The sequence below is a fragment of the Betta splendens genome, chromosome 2, assembly GCF_900634795.4.
Source record: "Betta splendens chromosome 2, fBetSpl5.4, whole genome shotgun sequence".
Classification (NCBI taxonomy): domain Eukaryota; kingdom Metazoa; phylum Chordata; class Actinopteri; order Anabantiformes; family Osphronemidae; genus Betta; species Betta splendens.
The window spans coordinates 4519650-4525590 of record NC_040882.2 but is presented as its reverse complement, the minus strand read 5'-3'; the positions used below and the strand labels follow the sequence as shown (position 1 = coordinate 4525590).

General features: G+C 43.7%; 1 long non-coding RNA gene across 1 annotated transcript; it reads right to left on the bottom strand.

Annotated features, from left to right (window-relative positions):
• Window positions 1–3234: 3234 nt before the first annotated feature.
• LOC129603559 (uncharacterized) lies at window positions 3235–4367 on the bottom strand. Its single transcript, XR_008693539.1, has 3 exons — window positions 4150–4367; window positions 3762–4057; window positions 3235–3486 (listed from the first exon to the last, which is right to left on the bottom strand). It is a non-coding gene; the product is annotated as an uncharacterized LOC129603559 (long non-coding RNA).
• Window positions 4368–5941: the final 1574 nt, after the last annotated feature.

The window sequence follows — 5941 nt, the reverse complement described above, 5'->3', positions numbered from 1 at the left end:
TGATCAACTTCCTGAAGAAACTCAATGAGCAACATTTTCCCCTGAATACGTTAAAATCACTCTGATGGAGGCGTAAACTCTAAAATATTTACTTTACTATTTTAATCAGGCTCCATGGAAACTCTCTCACTGCTCCAACACTGAAGTGCCTTCAAGGCCTTTGTTTTAGTAACAGCAGTTCAATATCAACACTCAGAGGAACAGTAGGCTCCTCATCACAGAACAGAGAACAGGTTAAAAGTGACTTGGTGGCGACCATTTGATTTACAGAGAGCAGCATAAACAACACAAAAACACAACTACAACAATCACAGATATTTCATTGACAAAGTAGGAGTAAGGTTTGAAGCTGGATGCTGAAATGTTGCTGAGCCGTAAACAGCCAAATCACCCCTTCACATTAAGTCCCAGTGATTCATTGATTTCTGAGGCCCCATGTTTGATAGCCCCGTCCTCTGAGGTTTTCAATTCAGGACAACAACAACTCATTTCTGGACTGTGACCCACATTGCTGCGCTCCTAATGGACACATGTCAGAAGGGCTCCATGGCTTTAATTCCCTGAAGTCGCTTGACAGACTGATGCAATGAAGGTATCTGTGGCCGATAAGGGAATGTCCTGACCTGCCTAACAGCCATCTAGAGGTGAGCTGTTGGTGTGTTGACTCGCAGGGTTTCGTTACGGTGCAATTTGTGTCAAACTTTCTCGGTGGAAACCGGGAAGGTGTGAAAATGGAGAGCAACAGCCATTCCCCAGCGGGGCCTGGCTGAGTCTCTGCTTAACAATGCTGCGCCCGTGCATCAAATTTAAGTGAACATGAATTTAAATAAATTAAAATCTAGTTCTGGCAAATTTGAACAGCTCACAGCGCGTTGAAACGGGGCCGCTTCTCCTTTACGGCGGCATGAAAAGCCCCTTAAAATGTGTCTAGTGCTGCAAGATATGAGTGTTACAAAGATAAAGCAAGAGGGCTTCCAGGCTGCTTCCACCTGTCACAAGGCCACGTTTTGTGGTTTTAATTGTTTCAAGTGTGTCATCCACATAGCAAAGTTCACTTTTTTCTGTCCGGTGATGTAAAATGTCTACATGCCCTTTACCTGGATGGTTAATGTGCAAAAGGACCTTGTAGTGCAGAATAATTCAAAGCCAGAGTAAAATACCCTTGACATTAACTCCTCTGCACTTATAAAATGGGATTGTTTAAAGAGAGGGGGACGTTGGCTCAGTGCTCAGTTCACCAGCGCAAACGTGGGCCTCGCGCCTGTTGTGCGTCTTCTATCCCGGCCCAGCGGGAGTCAGCTCATGAATTTGGATGTTTGAGGGTTGGCTTTGCATCATTCGAGGCCACACTGTGACGGTCAAGTGGCACCGATGTCTAAGACAGAGCGCGTCCTCACTGGGTGAACGATGAAAAAAGTCTAATTTGAGTCATTATGTTGGTCTGAAAAGTCTCGTTTCACACATTAGGAAAATGACATAACTTCTGTGCGAGTATGTCCAACTGTGTTTAAAGGAAACGGTCCATTTCACAGCAAACATGTCACTAGCGCAGAGCCGCCACCTCACTGTTGCCAACTATTGCATAATACAGCTTCCTTTATGCTGGAGAACGGGACTAAGTGTTTTGCACCAAGTGGAGGAACTCGTGGCCTGTCTAAAAGTCAGACTGTCACTGATCGCTCCATCATCCCCGCCACTGTCACCAGAGCTGAGCCAGTTGCCGTAGCAACCGAGTTAAATGGCCCCGTTGAAGGGTGTTAGAAGCATATGCAGAGAAAATGCACAAGTTTAAGACACGTATCGTGATTTAAAGTTGAATCAAACACAATCAGTGCAACAATAAAACATTTTCCTTTGGTGAGATCCAACAATTTTACAAATATTTTATTATATCCTCTTATATCGAGTCACGTGACAGTGACAAAATGGCAGTTTGCTTGTAAATTTGCTGTTTCCGCAAACTCATCACGCAGCCGTTAATGTCTAAACTGCTGACCACAAAAGTGAGTACACCCCTAAGTGAAGACGTTGTGTGATACGTTAGTGTTTCAAGGTCTTCAGTCTAATAGGAAGCAGATTTGTAAAAATTGGTGCTAATCATTGTCACATACTGGTCGCAAGTGCAAACACGGCACAGAATGGAAAACAATCAGTTCCTGAAAAAAAGAATTGTGGCTACTCTATAGAGTACGTGAAGATGGTGCAGGCTCTACAAAGGCTGCCAGACACTGAAGCTGAGCAGCACCAGCACCATACAGCAGCTTAACAGCACAGGCTCCACTCAAACAGGCCTCGCCAGGGTTGTCCAGAGCAGAGCATCAGCCCCTACAGACAGAGCAGTATTCTAACATGAGAATGACCCCAAACGCACACAAGACGACCGCTGCCTCTGACCAGACATGCATCCAGGCCCAAGCCCTATTGAGCATCCGTGGAGCATCCTCCAGTGGAAGGTGGAAGGTCTCTAACATGCACCAGCTCCGTGAGGTCGTCTCAGAGGAGAAGAGGACTTCAGTGGTGGGTTTTAAAGCAGGGCTGGAAAATAATGGTGGCCACAGAATATTGATTCCAAAAAATCTAACTTTGACTTAGGGTCATGCTCACGTTTGTGACATTAATGGCTGAGTGTTGAGTTATTTTGAGGGGACAGTAAATGTACAGTCATACAAGCTGCAAGTTCAGTATTCTTCAGTGATAAGATACAGTATTATTATGAAATACATCTATTGACAATGAGCAATGTGAGGGGTGTAACATATACTGTACACACATAACACTAATGTGCATTTACCATATTCTACTGACATGTGCAGTAAACAAGCAGTTCCAAATAAAATAAATCCTCCCTTCACGACTGGGACCTGACACACGTGTAGAGTACTGACCTGTAACAGCGTGCTTAGTTTCACTCTTTTCATATATAATAGCATTTTCCTCCTGACTACAGATCTTTCTAAAGGCACGGCTGGATTTTTATGTAGCGCTCCTAAAGCGAGGACGGAGGTGGTGGATGTTGCACGTCAAAACATCAATCCCCTTGGTAATATATACAGCGCCGTGCATTATATCACGGCGAGGACGGGGGCTCGACGCCTTGATGAAACAAATAGTGATGCACATCATTGCCTCGAATGTTTCTCTGAAGTCAAAAGAAAACATTGTGTATTTGATGAAACGGTGGCTGTGAAAACAAGTAAAGGAAAAAAAGTGCATGCCTCAGCAACGTCTCAGACACAAGACACACTTTATATTCAATACAAGAAAAACAAGATTATTATGATTAATGTGGTGCTTGAATGTTTTTAGGCAAACGACAGAGCAGAGCTACTAGAGCCCTGTTGATTCAGAAAAATTACACATGACTACTGTTGTGTGTGCACAGTAAACAGACCAAAGTGATGTGGACTTAGATAAATTGAATGTTGGTGTGGGAGGAACTTCCACCTCGGACTGTCAGCCTCAGCATATTGTTTCACGAGGCCCGAACTGAAACAGTAACAGTACAATAAAAATTTGAATTTGCTTATGCAGTTGCTGTGTTGTGTTCTTAAAGTTTTCTTGCAGTGCCGTCTTTGAATGTGACTTTTTGCCCATTCACTTCACCCATCCGGGTGAAAAGCATGACAACGATGTCAGAAACATACAAATAGACTGAATAAAAACAGATGCATGAAATCTGTTTGTCTTCCCCCAGGGGCCGATTTAACTGTGTCAGTGTAATGTGGCCTTAAAAAATAGACAGTAGTGTGCGTCAGTCATACCTTTGAAGCTGTTACCTCGTCCAAGCTGTGAATGAAGAGGCCCGGGGCAGCAGAAAACAATCATCCATCCAGCCATCATCCCAACGCGGGTCCTCGTGGGGGACGAGGTGGAGCCGGGCCCCCGGGCCGAGGGGCTGTGCTCTGGACGGGCCGCCGTGCCCATAGATGCCTGAGCCATGTCTTTGAATGGAGAGAGGCCTCAGAGAAGCAGACACAGGGGGAACAGAAGGACCCCTGGACAAACCCAGCTCCTTCAAGCGCCATCGACCTCTTACACGACGTTATGCTTCAGCCTCCTGAAACACATTCACACCTGTTATATGTCCGGCCGTGCTAATAATCCGCAGACATTCTGCTGACATGCTAAATTTGACTCTGATCCCTTAACTTTTGCGCCCTGCACACAGAAATCAATTAGCGATGCGTTTGCTAATCTGCTGGTGTCGTAAGATGCAAACAGATGCCTGTAGGAAGCGCCGCCGACGGCCTTGTCTGTTGCTACGCGACTACTGTAAATGAGTTTGAAGCAAAGTGCTTTTTGGGTAAAGTTAAAATACTTCTCTGTAAAATCACGCTCAACTCAAAAGAGCAGTTTGAAGACACGGAGCCGGACACTTTTCACACTTAACATCTTATCACTGCGGTTTAAGTCTTCAGTCATCTGCATTCTTTGACACAGGGCTTTGACACAGGGTGTTTTTGAAAACCAACAAATGGCACTTTGAAAAATGACAACACAAGATTGATTATTGAAAACTTGTACTGTAATTTTTCCAACGTGGCTTTTTGCCACATCGGGTCAAATTAATTAAAGTATAAGTACAAACTAATAAACTACCTGGAGAGAAGTTCCAGGTTTTAACAAGCCTTCATATGCTTCATGTGCTTTTAGCTTTTAGCTTTATGGAATCTCATTTTGACTGGTTTAACCTGCCTTTGAAGAAACTGTGGGTTTGTGTAAACTGAGAAATATTAACACAATAAATTGAAGAGTCTAGACATATACAATAAAGCAGCTTAGCCATTAATAAATAACGTAGCAGGATTCCTATGGAGCCTGTAAACATCTTGATGTTTATAATGTTTTCACATTCTCACTCAGTTTAACAGAAATGGGGCCCAGGTTGACTTGTCTTGATCAAATCTCAGGCCTTCAACCCCCTCAGCAAACGCTTCGACGCTGAGGGTGTGAACGCGAGTAAACTACAGTCTATTGTCACCCACAGCTTTTTTCCAAGCCGTGCTCTGATCTGTCAGAGCAACAAGTGTGCGTTGTTGTGGCGTAGGTGGAGCGTGTTTGACTGCCCTTAACCCGTCTGATGTGTATTTCTAATTAAAGAGAGCGATGCAATCACAGGAATCCTGGCACTTTAATAAGGGCGTCCAATCTGTGCATTCATTATCACGTTTGTCAAGCGGCGACTTTAAGCACTTATTATACTTTGAAAAGTACAAGACAGGTGTCAAAGGATGAAAACCGAGCGCAAGCCTTTCATTCTCGCATTATTAGACAGTTCTATTAGACAGCAAAGGGAAAAAGATTTGCAGCTTAAGTCAAAGGCATCACTTAAACCCATCAAACATCTATTACCCATCATTTTTAATCCCATTGCATTGATCCAGAGTGCTACAGATCAACAACTGTATCCGAGCTATTAAATTAAAAGGATTTCTACTGGATTACACCTGACAGGTCATATGCTGTAAGGAAATATACTTTACTTGCAGGACAAAGATAAAAGGTAATCCTGCTTCCTTTCCTCAAGATCAGAACACACAGCTTGAAGGGGATCATATTGTCTGTATGTTAATATAATGCTCTATTACACTGTATCTAAAGGGGGCTATTCTGACGCACCTGCCTCAGCACTTCAACACAAGATTATAGTATTTTGTGTACTATTAGGGACACAGTAGAGTCATGACACAGCCGAGGCCGACGGCTGATTTAATGTGGCCTCAGTGAAGTGAGGTGCGTGTTCTTGAGCACGCGTTTGTCACACGGCGGCTCTAAAAGCAGGATGTTTACAGACAATATGGGTGTAATTCTGTCATTATTTAACACAACAATTAGGCATACAGTAGGATGTTTTAAAAGTTTATGACTGGACATGAACATGACTCCAAATGGAGACAAATTACGCTATACAGTATGTCAGCCTGAAGTGGAAACAGGTGAC